The sequence below is a fragment of the Juglans microcarpa x Juglans regia genome, chromosome 7S (assembly GCF_004785595.1).
Source record: "Juglans microcarpa x Juglans regia isolate MS1-56 chromosome 7S, Jm3101_v1.0, whole genome shotgun sequence".
NCBI classification, from domain to species: Eukaryota; Viridiplantae; Streptophyta; class Magnoliopsida; order Fagales; family Juglandaceae; genus Juglans; species Juglans microcarpa x Juglans regia.
In genome coordinates this window covers 14,448,205-14,467,120 of record NC_054607.1, presented here as the reverse complement: position 1 = coordinate 14,467,120, position 18,916 = coordinate 14,448,205, and the positions used below count along the sequence as shown (strand labels likewise).

Sequence of the window (18,916 nt, the reverse complement as noted above, 5' to 3'; positions counted from 1 at the left end):
TGATGGTTGTGATCTTCACCATGGGAGAAAAGGTCTCAAAGTAGTCAATACCCTTTTCTGCTAAAAACCTTTTACAACAAATCTAGCATTGTACCTTTTACTGCCATTATGCTCGGTTTTCGCCTAGTATACCCACTTGTTGTGTAATGCCTTCTTCCCTAATGGAAGTTCTGTCAAGTCCCATGTCTGATTCCCTAACAAGGAATCCATCTTATCCTTCATGGCTAACTCCCACTTGTTTGAATTTTCATTTTACAAGGTTTCCTCATAGCTATACAGTTCCCCACTATCTGTCAACAAAATATAATTCAAAGTGGGTGAGAAACGCTATAGGGGTTAGATAGTCCTGGTAGACTTGCGAATTGCAACTACAGGTGTGGACGGCTCTGGATCTGACTGTGGAATAATAGGAATGGGTGAACTAGGCCCACTCTCTCCATCACTCATGTCCTTGCACTGCACTGCACTGTGACCCCTAGTAGGTCCTTCAGACTCACAAACTTAGACCCCTGAGGAACTGTATCAGCTACTATACTGGACTTGTCCTTATACATAACTTTCTCATTGAATATCACATTCCTGCTTCTTATGATTTTCCAACCCTGCTCATCCCAGAAACGATAGCCAAATACCTCGTCTCCATAGCCAATAAAATAACATTTTCTTGACTTTGCCTTAAGTTTGCTACGAGCATCAGAATCAACATGAACATAAGAAAAACAACCAAAAGTTCTAAGATGAGAGAATTTAACCACTTTGTCTCTCCAAACCTCCTCAGGCAGTCCACACTCTAATGGAATTGATGGCCCTCGATTTATTAGATAGACAGCAGTGCTGACTGCGTCTATCCAGAATGTAGGTGGTAGTCTAGCATGCAACCTCATACTTCTACCATGATCATTAATGGTTCTGTTCATACATTCAACAACACCATTTTGTTATGGTGTCCCAGAAATGATCTTCTCCATTCTGATACCGTGAGCTGCACAGTACACCTTGAACCCTCCATTAATGTATTCACCACCGTTGTCAGACCATAAGCATTTCAGCTTTAAGTCTGCCTTTGTCTCAACTATAGAGCTTTCCACCTTTTGAACACATCAAATGCGTCAGATTTAAGTTTCAAAAAATAGACCCATACCTTCCTACTATGGTCGTCGATGAATGTAACATAGTACCGAGAACCTCCAAGAGACGACATTGGAGAAGGTCCCCACAAATCTGTTTACACAAGCTCTAGCTTTCTTGATTTCAGTGCTTTGCCACTTTTCAAGAAACTGACATTTTTTTGCTTCTCCAATATACAGCTCTCACACATGCTTAGATCAACTGATATCAGTTTTGGTTGCTTAACTTTTGACAGTAGTTCTTTCATGTCCTTCTGACTCGTATGGCCAAGCCTACAATGCCACAACTCTATGGTGCTCTCTGCATCGATGGTGGCAATGGTGTCACTCAAACCAGTTGTCATGTACAGAGTACCAGTCTTCTTACCCAGAGCTAGTACTATTGCCCCTTTAGTGACTTTCCAGGTGCTATATGAGAACTCTATTGAATGGCCTCAATCATCAAGTTGTCTTGCAGAGATGAGGTTTTTCTTTAACTCAGGAATGCGTATGAACTTTTGCAAGGTCCACTTGTTCTTGTTAGGGAGTGCAATGTCAACGTCTTCCATTACCACCACGTTTAGTGCCTCTCCATCAGCCAAGTACACTTTCCCAAAGTCACCAGCAATATAGTTCTGCATTATCTCTTGATGGGAAGATGTGTGGAAGGAAGCCTCTGAATCCAGTATCTAGTCATCAACTAGACTATGAACTGCAAGTAGTAGTGCATCTTATACTTCTTCAGTTACCACGTTAGCACTGTCATTCTCTGTCTTCTTCTGATTTTTACAGTCCTTCTTTATGTGGCCTGTCTTGCCACAGTTCAAGTAAGTTGCCTGTTGTCTAGGCTTTGACTTGCTCTTGCCCCTGTTCTTTCATTTTGATCTGCTTCTATTTGAGTTATGGTCATGTGGTCTCCCCCGAGTATTAATATTTAGTGCTGAACTCGAACCCGAGGTCTCTCCTAAATCCCTCTTGCGTACCTCCACAGTCAAAATCAAATCACAAATGTCATCATATTTTAATTTCATTTTTTCAGCAGAAAGACTGACAACCATTCTCATGACTTCTCAACTATTTGGCAGTGATGCCAATAATATCAATGCACGTATCTCATCATCAAACTCAATTTTAATAAAAAATAATTTGTTTGTGATAGTATTGAGCTCATTCAAATGTTGTGCGACAGACGTACCTTCTGCCAACTTCAGATTAAATAACTTCATCATTAAATGTACCTTGTTATTCACAGATGACTTTTCATACATACCTTACAAAACTGTCACGAGATTTGCAGTAGTCTTCTCCTTAATGATGTTGTGTGCAACGAATCTCGATAGGGTTAGCCGAATAACCCCCAGAATCTGTTGATCCAACAGGCTCCAATTAGCATCTTCCATACTGTCTGGCTTCTTCCCCAATAGTGGAAGATGAAGTCTCTTCCCATATAGGTAGTCCTCTATCTATATCCTCCAGTATCCAAAATTTGTGCCATCGAACTTCTCAATCCTAGATACCTTCACTTCTTCCCGAGCCATTGTTTTTCCTCAGACCTGAACCTTGGCTCTAATACCAATTGTTGTGAAAAAAAATGACAATAATGAAAGTAAATGGGAAAAACAAGCAATCAATACACGACACAAAGTTTATGTGATTTGGCAACTTGCCTACGCCCACAGAACTGTAGAGGATTTTTATTTCCTTGAGGAATCACAAGGTATAGTGTTTAGGGGTGAATTATTGTGCTCAATGTACGGCTACAGTATTAAAAATACATATTTATAGGGTTGCACGGTGAAAACATTAATTTCTCATAATCTGCGATATTAGCTCAAGGGGCGTGTTGAGCGCGCATCGAGTAAACTCTCTATCTGAACTCCACTCAAGCCATATGTCTAGTGAACATTGAGTGAATTCTCTGTATCGCATCCACTCGAGCCATCTGTCGAGCGGCTCACAAGCGAACTCTCTATGACGTCTCCGCTCGAGCCATCTGAATGCTGGGCTCGAGCAGACTAAGCCAGGCTCCACAAGACTCAACACAAAATTGGGTTGAAGAGGGTCCTAATGTCATTGATAGTCTTGTTTTAAATGGCAGATTATGTAACATTTATTGATTAATGGCAATAAATGTTATTGATAGTCTACTCGGTTGGAACTGCCGAGGGCTTGGGAACCCTTTGATAGTTCAGGACCACTACATGTTGGTGGAGGAAAAGAAACCTAGGTTGGTTTTCTTAATTGAAACCAAACTCAGGTCATAAGAAATGGAAGCTGTTAAGTGAAAGCTGAAATTTGAAGGGTGTTTTGTGGTAGAGCTCGTAGGGAGGAAAGGGGGATTGGCTCTATTATGGAGAAATGTGGAGGAGGTGGAGATTTACAATTTTTCACAGAGGCATATTAGCGCCTGGGTGCATGAGGAAGAACTGACTGTGAAATGGTTGATGACTGGTCTCTATGGCCACCATGAGACTTGTAGAATGAAGGAGTCCTGGAGTCTGTTAAGTTGGTTGAGACCAAAAGAACTAGCTGCTTGGTGTGTAATTGGGGATTTCAATGAGATCCTTGCCCAATTAGAAGTAATTGGGAAACAAAGGGAGGAATGGCAAATGGTACAATTCAGAGAAGCTTTGGTGGAAAATGACCTGGCTGATCTGGGGTGTAGAGGGGATTTTTTCACATGGAGCAACAAGCACTCTGACAACACTTTTACAAAAGAAAGATTAGACAGGGGTGGCAAATACACAATGGTTGTCGTGCTTTAAAGGGGCTGTGGTGGAGGTGTTAACAGGGAGATGCTCAGATCATAGGCCACTATACTTATCTATGAGGGAACCTTCCCCCAAAATAGGAAAAAAAATTCCTATTTTGATTTGAAGCTAGTTGGATGAAAGAAGAGGGTTGTGAGAGCTTAATTACAAGGGAGTGGTCAGGGCAAAGTCCATCAACAGATCTAATAAAGAGAGTCCAGGGGCTGTTGAAGTGCTGTAGCGGGGCTCTCTCGGGTTGGAGTAGAAGTATGGAAATGAATATGTTTAAAGAAATAAAAGAAAAAACAGAAGAATTAAAAGCTCTACAAGAGAGGGAGGGTGATTGAGCTGAGTTATTACATATTTTATACATTTAGAACCAATATATTTTATTTATTTCATTACATTATTATTGGTTTTGGATGGAAAAATGGTTAAGATGAATAAATCCGAGTTGTGATTTAAATTGATTAAATCACATGATTTATGCTTAATTTTATAACTTGTGATTTAATTGAACAATGTTCATTCACATGCACAAGATATTTTTGATATTCTATTATTCTTTTTTATTTTATTTTATTTCTAATTTCTATTGTTTTTATAGGTCAAGAAATGAAAAGCATAAAAAAAGAAGAGAAAAGTCACGTTTGCATGTGGGACCCAGTACTTTTGATTTTTGGACGGAAGTTGGTCTCTCTCAACTCACACCACATGGCTCCTTAAGGAAAAGACATGCACTAAAGACCAAAAATACATGGACATGAGAGGCTTGGGGGCCTTTTGGGAGTTTTGACGGAAGGGCATTCTTGGACATTAGGGTCTAATGCAGACGAGGAATTCACATTAATTTCTCTTGGGGGTCTTCATTCATATGGGACGAAGGAATTCACACCGCACGAGATAGAAAAGAAAGGAAAGAACGCTCCAGCACCGCGCATTGAAGAACTGCTTTGGGGTCGAACTACCACTCCAGCCTTCTCCTCCACTGCTTTCAACCTTCATCTCCATTCATTTGGCTTGCTCTTTTCATTCCCTACTTTTTATTTAATTTCAGTTTAAAGTTTATGTAGTATTTTTGAGATTTTGGCTTAGAAGTTTGAGAAACTTATTTGCTATTTATTTTACTTAATGTCTTTATTTTTCTTGCTCTTTTAAGTTTTTATTTAACAGTGATTACAATTGCTATGGATTGATTTTGAGAATTTGTGATTTGAATACAAGGATGAACCTTAGAATCTTGATTTTGGGGCTTTTCAATTTTCAGCTCGTATTTTGTCAATTATTTTCTAATCTAATTTAATTCTTAGCTTAGTTTTACTAATATCTTAATTCCATTGCATATTAGATTAATTAAAGCTTAATTAGGACTTAAATAATTTTAGTTTTATTATTTAATTTTCAGATTAATTAAGATTGTTTAGCTAAGTTGATTCATTGATTGTTAATTTCAATTTGTTAGTCTTTTACATTTCATTTTGACACTCAAAAATCCAAAAATATGAATCTAGTCCATGACTAGTGCCCTTTTTATTTCCGTTGCACTCTACCACTCATTGCACATATCACCACTTTTATTTTCTCTTTGTGAATATTGTTACCTTTTACACGAGTTTGATTTTAAACAACTTTTCCCGAAGAGTCGATCTAGGAATTTTTTTCCTAATTATTACATGACACCCTTCTGTACTTAGGATAGCCTTTGTGCTACTCATTTTTTAGTGAGTCAGGGGGCCTTCACAACCCTAAGATGATTAAGCAACTTCAAGTGGAGTTTGGGGACCCGATGGCGAAGGAGGACCTAAAATGGAAGCAGAGGGCCAAACGTAATTGGTACCAGTTAGGGGACCAAAACAAGAAATTTTTTCATGCATGTGCCACTTAGAGGAAAAGGAAGAACTGTATCAAGTTAGTTGTTGATTCAGAGATGAAGGAGAGATCTGATCCTGAAGGAATCGCAACAGCTTTTGTGAAGCATTTCATGGGAGTATTCACTTCAAGCAACCCTTATAAGGAGGGGATAACAACATGCCTAAAATCTGTTCAAGCTAAAGTGATTGAGGAAATGAATACTAAAGTGTTAAGAGAATTTACTAGAGAGGAGGTGGAGAGGGCTATGCTTCAAATTGGCCGTTTAAAATCCCCCGGACCAGATGTATATGGAGTAGGCTTTTACCAAAGCTACTGGAGTATAGTGAGAGATGAGGTGTGCAATGCAGCGTTGAGCTACTTGAGAGGTGGAAGTATGGAGGCATCTCTTTACTACACATACCTTGCTCTAATCCCAAAGACAAAGAACCCCATCCCAATAAGTGATTATAGGCCTATTAGCCTTTGCAATGTCTAATACAAGATTATTGCAAAAACTCTGGCTAATAGGTTGAAATTTTTTTTAAATGAGATCATTTCGACTAGCCAGAGTGCTTTTATACCTGGAAGAATTATCACAGATAACGTTATGGTGGTTTATGAAGCTCTCTACCTTGCACAAAGACAGGGAAGAAAGGTAAAGCTGGTTATATGGCCATTAAGGTGGATATGTCGAAAGCTTATGATAGAGTGGAATGACTTTTCCCAGAGGCTATAATGTTAAAAGTTGGGTTTTGACAAAAAAGTGGGTTGCTTTGATAATGGGCTATGTTACTACAGTATCCTATGCTATCCTAGTAAATGGGAACCCGAATGTTTGGAGCACTTCATCAAGGGGTATAAGACAGGGAGATCCGTTATCCCCTATCTATTTTTGATGTGTGCTAAAGGGTTTAGCTCCCTTATCAATCAAGCAGAAACTGATGGGATTATTAATGGGGTAATTGTGGTGAGAGGAGGGCTAAGAATCTCCCATCTGTTATTTGCTGACGACTGTGTGATATTTGGGAGGGCTAATATGGAGGAATGGAAGAGAATTAGTAACATCCTTAGGTGTTTATGAGGAAGCATCCAGGCAGTGCTTGAACGGAAGCAAAATTGCCATTTTCTTCATCTCAAATGTAAAAAAGGCTGACAAGCAGTTGATCCTAAGTGAGGTGGGAGCAAGTAGCAGCAGTAATTATGAGAAGTATTTGGCTTAGCCTACTATGGTAGGTAGATCCAAATATAATGCTTTCAGAGGAATTAAGGAGAGAGTGTGGAAGAAGATTAGTTGTTGGAGAAATCAGTTCCTATCCTTTCTTAGTAAGGAAGTGCTCATAAAGGAAATGCTCATGTAAGTGTGTTTAAAACTCTTGTGAAATTGTGTAAGGAAATGTAATCTATGATGGCTCGTTTTTGGTGGAGACATAAGCAAAATGAGAGAAAGATTCATTGGAGGAGTTGGGATAAGATGGGGGTTACAAAAGATAGAGGGGGTTTGGTTTCAGAAATCTGGAGAGTTTCAACCAAGCCCTACTAGCAAATCAGTGTTGGAGGATATACACAAATCCATATTCCTTGGCAGCTAGAGTTGTAAAGGAGAAATATTTCAAGACATCTGATTTGTTAACGTCAAAGCTAGGATCTAGACCTTCACTTATATGGAAAAGTTTATGGGGGTCGCTTGAGTTATTGAGGGAAGGCCTGATTTAGAGAGTGGGCAATGGACAAAGCATTAACATATGGGGGATAGATGGATACCCAAGGCATCTACTTTACGTATCCAATCTCCAGTATAGAAGCTAGAAAAGTCCTCAAGAGTGATGGAGCTTATAGATGAGGAGAATAAATGTTGGAAATAAGCTCCAGTCAAGGAGATCTTTGTTGAAGAAGAGGCTGAGCTTATTTTTTCTATTCCCATTTGATATGAACCCATGGGAATGAATTCTCTTGAACCTACAATCAATTTGAAAACTCCCCAAGAAAGCCAAAAATCAAGTCAAGGATGGAGAATCTAGACCCGATGAGAACCCGTTTCAAGAACCTAGATTATATTAAAATCTAGACCCGTTGAAGAACCCGTCTCAAGAACCCAGATTACAAAGGAGGAACGCCACAAAGGTTGTGATTTACCTTTGATAAGTTCAAGAGTTCAATCAAGAACAAGAGGAGAAATCTCAACTCACAAATAACATTCAATATTGTCTAATCTTCAAATGAGGCTACAAGGAGTATTTAAACAAAACCTAATTAAAACCCTAGCCAAAATAAAGCCCATTTTTACCCAAAATGCCCTGATGAACAGTGTCGCGCTACAGTACTCGCGGCTACAGTAACGCTACAGTACCTCTTGAAACTCTAATTCCTAAAAAGTAACTTTCCAAATATGCCATTGGCCAAAATACAAGGCCTTCTTGAAAACCCTAGTTCATTAAAAATAATACGTGTGGGCCAGGCATCTTTAAGCCCACTTATTCTAAACTAATAAAATAAATCATTTAACCAAATTGGAAGTCTCCAATAACAATAGGCCCTATCTCTAAGTCATGTCTTCCACAGTTTGAATCAAGTGGATCAAAGCTAGTTCTCCTTCTTTCAAGCCCATCTTGAGTGTTGGGCTCTTGCTAGCTTCATCCCAAGTGGATTGCACCAATCTGTGCATTGCTTCCTTGATCTTCTTGGCCCTTGATTTTGTAATTGGCCCATCTGGAATTTGCAAATGATCTTTAAGACTAGGCCCACCTTGGTTCCCATCACCATTAGCTTAACTGGTCTCCAAGACAAAAGGATTTGGACTCATACAAATAATGGAATATTCACGGTTAGAAGTGCATATCACTTAGATATGACAAGGAAGCAGAGACATAAAGGGGAGTTCTCAAGAGATTCTAAGAAGGGTGAAGTATGGAAAAAGCTCTGGAAATTGATGGTGCCAGGTATAGTTAAAACTTTCCTCTAGAAGGCAATTAATGATAGTCTACCAATAAAGAAAAATCTATTCCAGAGGAGGTTTGGGGAGTCTAACTCTTATGCCCTATCTGTATGTTGGAGGTGGAAACAGTGAGCCATGTCCTATGGAGCTGTGTGACAGCCTTGGATGTGTGGTCTGAATATGTAGGATCTATTCAAAAATTGTCCTACATAAAAGAGGAATTTGCACATACATGGGAGAATCTAGTTAAAACCATACCAGTTGAGGAGTTGGAAGTTGTTGCGGTTACTATGAGGAGCTTATGGATGCGCAAAAACAAATTTATATTTGAGCAATCTTTTGTTAGTCCAAAAGTACTGGTGCAGTAAGCAAAAAGTATGGTAGAAGACTTTCAAGAAGCTCAATGCTGGACCCCAACAATAGAGGAGACTAGGAGGGGCAGGAGAGACTAGACCAAATGGCCGGCTCCAGGGGACAACTATTGTCAAGTTGAATTAGGACGCAGCTATGGACTTGAAAGGAAAACAAATGGGAGCTTGTATGATAGTTAGAGACTCCATAGGGAATGTGCAAGTTGCTTTGTGCATGAGCAGAGGAGGAGTTTCTCATCTAGAGGTAGCTGAAATTCTAGCACTTTGGAGAGCGATGGAGCTATGCTTGAAGCTAAATATTTCATATGTGGTTTTGAAGGGGATGCCCAAGTGGTGACACAGGCAGTGAATAGCGGAGAGGAGGATTGCTCATGGTATGGAAGCTTAGTAGAAGATGTCAGAAGTTGTTTCAATGCAAGAAAAGGGTGGAAGATTCAACATGTTTTAAGAGGGGGGAACAAAGTGACTCTTGGTTTGGCAAAATCTGCTCTATCTAGGGTAGATGAGATTCTTTGGATTGAGGAATGTCCAATGGAACTATGTAGAGGTTACACACATGATAAACTCTGTATAGATAGTCACACTTGATGAATGAGAATATATAATACTTTTACGGTCAAAATAATAATAATAATAATAATAATAATAATAATAATAATAATAAAGTTAAAAAGGGTAAGCACGGCTCTAAAGTGTTTGGTACATGCACGTCGATGACAAATTAAAAAAGAGAGAGAGAGACAGCCCTCTCTCTGTGGAGGAAGATAACTCCTACTGAAAAGAATTTTCTGTGGAGGGCATGCAATGAGGCCTTGCCTACCAATTTTAACCTGTTCAAGAAAAAGATTCTCGACAAGCCTCTCTGTCCCATATGTTTGCAAGATGAAGAGGCAGCCCTCCATGCCTTATGGTCCTATCCTGCTACCCAAGACATCTGGCACAATTGCTCCCGAAAACTCCAAAGTTAAACTCAAATTGGCACTCTATTCATGATCTTATGGTCTCACTTGACTCAAATGGCCTACAGGATCTAATGGAGGAGGTAGCTGTGGTAGCCAAAATAATATGGTTCAGAACAAACTCCTTTGTGTTCAAACATGATTTTAAGGACCCTAATTCTATAGCAGAACTGGCTAAATCTACATTAAGGGACATGAGGAATTTGCAATCTCAAAACTCAGCAAAACTCAAAGACAGAACCAACAAAATGATACCTGGTCCCCACCCCCTCCCCACACCTACAAGATCAATTGGGATGCTGCAATCGATAAAATGAAATGTAAAGTGGGGATCGGGATCATAGTTAGAGATCATTCAGGGCTAGTGGTGGCCTCCTCAAGACTGAACAGATCACTTTTTCCTGAGCTGTTCCTGGCAGAAGCAATAGGAGCTTTGGAAGCCTCCAGAATTGGCAACCACCTCGGACTCACCAAGATTATTCTGGGAGGGGTTTCCCTTCAAGTAATTCAAGCTATCAATGGAAGGGGCAAAAATTGGTCTTCAACTGGGATGATTATCGATGATATTAAGGGCCAACTTAGCACTCTTGAAAGTTGGTCAGCAATCTATATACGTAGAGAGGGAAACAAGGCAGCCCATGTGCTTGCCAAGAATGCACTTGTAAACTCTACTTCTTCTTTAGATGTAGACTGTATTCCCTCTTGTATCACTAACTTCATTTGATGAATTGAATGAAGTATGAATTATCAAAAAAAAAGAGAGAGAGAGAGAAGGAACGCGATTCGCCTGATTCTTAATTAGTAAAACCCTCTCATATCACCCGCCAGAGTCTATAACTACGATTTCGCCCTTCTGGCAAATTTCCAAAAAGGTGCGGGTACTGTTGATATATTCGATCAATGATTTAGGCATTTATTCTTTCCAAAGGTCACATGATGAAGCAATTGCAAAGCTGATCCTTAATAATTATTGTCCAATCATCTTTGTTTCTTCTTCTTTCGTTTTTTACTTTTTTTTGCTTTTCAAAATTATTCATAGCCAATCTCCGTGCTCTATGCCTTAAATATGATAAATAAATACACAAAATAAATTTTCTAATATTTTTGTGAGCATTTATTTTTTTAAGAAAAAAAATATATATTATATAACTAATCTTTTGTGTCTATTTCTTTTTCATTTTTAAATTTAGAATTCACATAAAAAAATCCTAGTCCTCACTCAATTATCTTTTCCATTTTCCAAAATTAAGGACATAAATTAAGCAATGTCGGTGACGTTCTAGTTTTCCCAATATTAGTGGGGTCAACCATCCCAAATGGTTTTTTTTTTTTTTTTTCATTTTCACTATTTTGAGTAGGCTACTAGCTACGAGCTAGCATTTTTTTTTTTTATTGTTTTACTTAGTGATTAAGGAATTGATTTTAAATGGATTGATGTATTTTTTTATTTTTTAAATGTATTTAAATATGTTAAAAAAATGTAAAAAGAAAAAAGAGATTTTTTTTTTTTTTTTTTTTTTTTTTTTTTTATGCTGGACGGTATGCCCAACGGTCAAGATGGGGCAGCATAGTAGCCGCACCCATAGTTAAATGAAAAATAGCTCCAAGGGCATGCATGCTTAATTTGCTTGTTTAGAAGTAATTAATCAAATCAACGTACATATATATAGTTTTGAAAGATTAATCGCAGCCAAAAGCCTTTAATTTTAAATCATGTTGTGCATAAGGAATCACGCATGGAGGAGGGTCCAAACCAGGTTTGTCGTGATATCAATGATACATCTTTTTAATAGCATTACTTTCTCTCAAATCAAGGATTGAATGAATCTTGATCGATCTTTCCGATTCCGAATTATGAGGATGTCTTTAGATGCATTTTCATAATTCGATCTGCATAGATATTGCTTTTTGTCGGAGCATTATGTTGCCTTTATCCTAGACAGAACCGACCGATTAGAAGGATTTTGACGGTGTAATTATGAAAACAAAAAGGATCTTGTCGATTGGCATTTTCCTTCAATGTGTGGATTGACGCCATGCATGGATCAGTTTCATCTCAAATATTATTCAACTTTCAAAAAAACAAGAAGAGGCTGTAAAATTTGAGGAAAACTACTCATGCGAGATTATATGCAAACGACAGTAACTTATCTGATGCAGCTAAGATTCAATCCTCTCAAGAAGTTGAAATCATAAAAAGCATCCCCATTTGTGGTAGTGAGGATAAACTAGTATGGAAATGCTCCAATAATATTTTTTTTTTCTTTATTAGGAGTGCTTTTCATTTACAAAATCGAGATTAAATTTAGATTAGATGGGGACGCTACAACAAATTTTAGTTTTAGGGATTAAATTATTTAGGGACGAACTGAATTTCATCTTTAAAAGTAATTATTGGAGACGATTTCGTCTCAAAACATGGATCACTTTATAAACCCGTTCGAATAGCTAAATATCTGTTTGAACTGAATTTTCTGTGATGAATTAGATCATCTCAAAAAGTTACAACTGTTCGAACGGCAAAAAAATCTGTTGGAACAGACAAATCTTGGCGGGGAAGTAATTTATTTTGTCAGACAAATTTCAAAACCATTCGAACCGAAATTGTATTGTTCAAATCGGATAGATTTGGTGGTAAAATCTTGCGGGATGGTTTCAAGACCATTCGAATGGCACATATTTAATTCGAACACCACATTTATGCATTCGAACACCACATTTATGCATTTAAACGTAAAATAAATTGGCAAAAAAAATTTTAAACCTGTTCGAAAGGAACATAAATGTGTGAATGGTGAGTACCTTGTTCAAAATATAAAAAATGTCTATATATTATATATTATAATTTACTGTAAATTAAAATATTTACGAATTCATAAATTAATTTTACATAATTAATTTAAAAATATTTTAGTATTTTTTTTATGTTAAATAAGATTTTTAGTTAAATAAATATTATTCTCTATACACCACATAATATAAATCAATAATTAATCCAGAAAGGACAAAATATTTAATTCATAACTAAAGCAAATTATCAAAACACTAGATAATATCCATAACAAAAACAAAAAAAAATATAAATAAAAGATAGAAACTACTATGATCAAAGCTTTCTACACACATCCTGTACTGCAGCTAATTATCTTTCTACCTGTGTCAGTCGAGTACTGAGTGTAACCTGAGTTGCATTAATGGCATGCACCTCTGTACGTAACTTAGAGATGCTAGTAGTAATCTCTATACGCAACTAAGACATGGAAGTATGCACTGCATTGAATACCGCTAATGTGTGACTGTTGATCTCATCATGCAGTATGTCGGCCATCTCCTTGCGAGTAGATGTGCGTGATGCGTCGGCCTATGTAGATAGCTCAGCAGCCGATACTCCAGGATCTCCTAGCTGTGCATCTCTTTGATGAGGATCTCCTAGCTGTGCATCTCAAGTTTCCCGTGCTCCGTGTAAGCGTGGTGCTGTTGATCGATCCTATAGGCTCCTGTGCACGCTTGGGAACATCTGGCACAACCTTGGAATATAGAAAAAATCGAGTGATAAGGATCCTGAATGACAGTATATCTGTCGTAATGTACCGAGCCTCTGATCCGATCCTTTTGAATATATACCCCCACGAGATCGATAGGAATGTCACGAGCGACCCGTATCATAAATTTCGCCTGATCTATGCTAACATCTGTCGTGCGCTGGCGATGATCAATACTATTGGCGATGATCAAGTTCATGATCTTGAAGAAAGCAGAGAGATCTGCTTGCTTGATGCTCTTCATCCCATTATACAGAGAAGCATTTGGACCAACAATCAAGTCTCTGGCCTCATGATCAGCGAGAGTATCGACCTCATCTGTGTAAACTGCTCCCTTGTCTGAGCAATCTCCTCATCACTTGATCTGCTTGCTTGATACTCTTCATCCCATCATACAGAGAAGCATCTGGACCAACAATCAAGTCTCTGACCTCATGATCAGCGAGGGTATCGACCATATCTATGTAAACTGCTCCCTTGTCTGAGCAATCTCCTCATCACTTGAAGGATCAGACTCTCTAGGCAGCATGTTTGGATAGGCATTGACTAGTCTAGGAATACTGAGATATGCAGCGTGTTTGTTCGCTGAAAATATAACAGGAGCTCCTTGGACAGAGATCCTGTATGCCCTTTCATCGTTTGGGTTGACACCACCGAGCTATTTATAGAACTCAGCAATAGTGTCAATATAGGAAATGATCTCCATTGCATCTTCTCTCCGATCTAGGATTCGTGTCCAACCACGATTGTTGAATACTGTTGGGAGGGAAAGACCCTCCCATATAAGAGTCATGAAATCAGACAGTTTTACCTTTCGTTCCAGTAAAACAGTCTACCCTCAAACTGTTTGGATGAAAGGTTCACCTGATTTGTCACGTTTACAATCCCTATAAGACATTATTATCAACCTAAAATTTAAAAAATAAAATATATATTCAACGTTAGTGATAAAATGTAATATTTTTTAATATTCACAAAATTATCTACTAATAGAAATTTAATAAATTAATTGATAGAACAACAAAATAAAATGATGAAAATAAATTTATAAGTTGATATAAACTAATTGGTTCGAACGGACCAGAGGTGGATCAAACAGACACTGTAGTGGTCGAATGGACACTATAGTGTTCGAACAGATAAAATTGAGGTCAAACGAACAACATCTTGTTTGGTTCAAACTGTTCGAACCGATAAAATAGTGTTCGAACGAACATTATGATTTTGGTTAATACATTTGAACACATTTTTTTGCCAAGCTAATCAAGTTTTTTATTTAGATAATCCGGAGTAGGGCAACCCATGGCAGGTAGTGGAGAAATTTGCTCCAAGAAATATATATTATTAAATTCCTGAGGCAGACGAACCACATGAAGAAGTTGATAATCCAACAAATGAAGAAGCATATCAAGAAAATGAATCAGGCATCAATCTATTTGTTTATATAAGCCAATATGACATGGTTCCATTGCATAGAGAAGATGTTCAACTGTATGTAATTGAGGGTGAAATGTCGGAAGAAGATGAATCAACTGAAGTGTCTAGTGAGGATAAGGGCAACTGGTCTAGCAAAACTGATAGTGAATGAATTTCAAACAGATATTTGTGTAAGTATCATTCTTATAAATATCCGTAACGTTTGTTTGAATAATAATTTATTACAACAAGTGCGCCATTCCCAAATGCAAAACAACAAGTGCGCCATTCCCATCCATTACCAACTACCTGTGTGGTTCACCTGCCATCAATAATGGGCCAACATCATCAAACCCAAAACAAGGTATTTTACCAAATTAAATATCACATTTAATGTTCAATGTAAGTAATATATATCTATAAAATAAAATAATTTAATTAAAATATATATTTTAATTACTGTATATATAGTTGTAAGCTAATGTCGAGATCAAGGCACTACGAGGGATGTATGCATAGAGAAAATAAGGAAAATGGGTAAATTAAAGTTGATATTTCTTATGATCACACTAGTGGCTCCGGAGATTCGGCAGCATGGCTTGTTTCTTATGTTGATACGCTTACTCGCACGTATGCACCGATGACTACATCCTCCTGGGCTAAAGTTTTCCTAGAAGTGAAATACCATATCAAAAAACGTTGCTTGCTAATAAGCTACATCCCATGAAACTAAGTATAACATGTTAATTTAAAGTTATTTTATATTTATACTAATTGTTTATAATTTTTTAAAGGATGAGTTTGAACTTAATTTTGGCCGACGAGAGGATCGACTAACGGTTGATGAACTTATGTCAAATGCATTCCGGAGGTACCAAGGTTGATGCCATGCAGACTATAAGAAGTTCGGTACTATAGCAGAGGCGCGCCAAAATCCATTCCAAGTAATGCTACCAAACGAATGGGAGAAGGTTTGTGATATGTTTCAAGATTCTGCTTATCAAGTAATTTCGCTGCTATCTTTTTTTAGTAGTATATGCTAGATGTATTAAACATATAGACATAATATTTTTTTTTTAGCAACGGAGTACTGTGAACAAAGCAAATAAATCAAATTTAACGATACACCATCATGCGGGTTCTCAATCTTTCCATCGTTTATCTAAAAAAATAGTAAGTTATTTTAGTCTTCGTTAAATACTAACGTGATATAATACGCTTTTCTGATTTAAGTTATAACATAGATTTTTCTTTTGCACGAAGAAAAAAGTACTACTGATTATAATCTGACCCAATTGTATACTTAAGTACATAAAAATCGTGATGGTGTTTGGACCAGTCCCGAAGCATTGGCAAATTATATGAGTTTAAATTATCGTGATGGTGATTGGACCAGTCTCGTAAGGAAACTAATGCGGATCCATCTCATGAATCATTTGTCAATGATGCTCAGATCATTTCTCAAGTTCTTGGATCATATTCTAGATATTTGAGGAGTTTATGACGTTGCGTGAAGTGATCATCAACATCATCATCCTCTTCTTGAGACACATCGATTGACAACAAGACTAAGGAATTAGAGGAAACAACACTTGAGATAGAATGATTGAGGTCTAAGGAAAAAAAGTTGCTGACCCAATTAGATCAAGCAGTGGATTTAAAGGCAAGATTAGGCGACAGGTTGCAGTTGAATAACCAAAAAATATTTGAACAGTTCTAGACAATCATGATGTCCCAAAACTCTACGCTACCACCACAATCTTAAAATTTATTTTTTCTTTAATTGTCTTTTTATTATGATGTTCCAAAGCATTTGAACAATTGTGATGTTTGAATTATAATTTCTGTAATATTAGTATGATATTTTTAATTAAAATCTGTATTATATTATTAATACCATTCGAACGGTAAATAACCTGTTCGAATGCTCAATTACCATTTATAAATTCATTTGAACAAAAACAAACCCATTCGAACACAAAATAATGCATTCGAATGACAACTGAGAAATACAGTCTGTACGTCCGTTCAAACAGTAAAATATTTGCTCGAACAACATTAATATGCAAAACCCTGTTTGAATGGAAGAATTTCAAAAATAAGTAGTCTAACGGACATAATTTATGTTCGAACACAAGTCATTGAAGAATTTATTGGTTCAAATATATAAAATCTATTCGAACATTCCTTCCGTTCGAACATGATCAAATATGATCAGTTGTTCGAATGATCATTTCTTCTAGTTCGAATGGTAAGTGTTAGTTTGAACTGATATTATGCCATTTGAATGTATTTTTGAGGCGAAAAGTTTTCATCTAACAAAAAGTTATCCGTTCGAACAGGTGCGACTGGTTCTGCTCAATTTTGTCCCTAAAAATCCAATTTCTTGTAAATTGGATTTTTTGAGACAAAATGTTTCATCTAAAAAAACCCAATCTCTTCTAATGGGAGACCTCAATAGGAAGAAGAACCAATGGTATTTGGATGACAATATGGCAGATAAAAGCTCCTAATGCTTTTAAAATGTTCATGTGGAGAGCTTGTTGAGACACCCTTCGCACATTTTCTAATCTTTGCAAGATAAATATCGCTGAAGACAACATATGCGCTATTTGTGCCCAATTCTATGAAACTCTTAGACATGCCTTATGTAGTTGTTCGGCCTCTAAGGATGTGTGGACTCAATGTTTTTTAAAAAAAAATTCAAAAATTGTCCTTGCATAGCGACTTTTTCTTGGGAATTTTAAGCCAGTTTGATCACTTTTTCAATAAGGAGGAAACGGAAGAAGTAAGTACTATGCTAGCTAAGCATATACGGCAAAGGAGAAATTTTGTAGTTCATAAAAAGGGATTCACATACCCAAACATAATAACCTGGTTCGCTAAGGAGGCTTTATATGAGTTTAGGAATGTCCAGGGTGATCGTACAAATCCAAGAGGCAGCGAGGTGAATAATGGAAGCTCATCGGAGAGACTCCCTGAACGCACATACAAAATCAACTAAGATTTGCTATTAACAGAAACATAAATAGAATTGGTATTGGGGTCATCATAAGGGATTATGAAGGACAAGTTATAGCAAATTTACATGCATCTTAAACCCTTAAAGTTGAAGCCTTCTTAGGTGAAACCTACGCAGTGATGATTGCTTCAAATCCTATGTCCAGATCTTGGAATACGACAGATTCTGCTAGATGGTGGTGCTTTACTTGTGGTGGGAGTTCATGTTCACAGGTTGTGTTCATTTCATGTCAAGTTATGAGTATTAGACTATATGGGTCAACTCGAACATGATTCATTTAATTAAACATGTTAAACCCTAACATGACCCATATAAATAATGGGTGATTACATGATCCACTAAAGCTGTTTCAATTTGTTTAATCCTTTTAGCCTATTTTGACTTGTTTCATATAAATGGGTTGAGCTTGCCTGTATATTTGTTTTTAGACCAACTAATATAATCTCATATATAATACAATAATAACTATATAAATCATTCACAAATATAATTAGATTCATGATAAAAATATTTTATTATCAATATACGAAAAATAATATATAAAAGAAATTAATATATTTATAAAATAAAATTATATATTAACAAATAAAGTTTAATAGTTTGAGATATTAAGTAGTCACATATTAATATTACATCCCATAAACGAAAAAACACAGAAAACTAAACATTTATAAAACTTACAAATAGGATTTATTCATGTTATATGTGACGCCCCGACTCCCACGTACAAAAACAAGGGAATCGTGACGTCAGGATGATGACAACACGGGTCACGCATCCCAACGAAATATGCTCAAGTGTGTGCAACATGCAAGAGTGCACAATAAAAGTCACAGCGGATAATATAAATAAGTCATCTAAGTACCAGAAATTTAAATACAAATATTCAAAACAAATTACCTTTAAAGAGTTATACAGTCATCCCAAATATATTACAAAGGCAACACATAAATTGATAAAAAATGAA

The 18,916-nt window shown here is 36.9% G+C and overlaps 1 long non-coding RNA gene across 1 annotated transcript in view; it reads left to right on the top strand.

Moving 5' to 3' along the window:
- The first annotated feature begins 1,779 nt into the window (after nt 1–1,779).
- Nucleotides 1,780–18,916, top strand: part of LOC121240280 — a 28,191-nt gene continuing 11,054 nt past the window's right edge. Inside the window, exons 1-2 of the long non-coding RNA XR_005935504.1 lie at nt 1,780–1,791; nt 2,786–2,789. This is a non-coding gene — a long non-coding RNA (uncharacterized LOC121240280). The remainder of the gene's footprint in view (nt 1,792–2,785; nt 2,790–18,916) is intronic.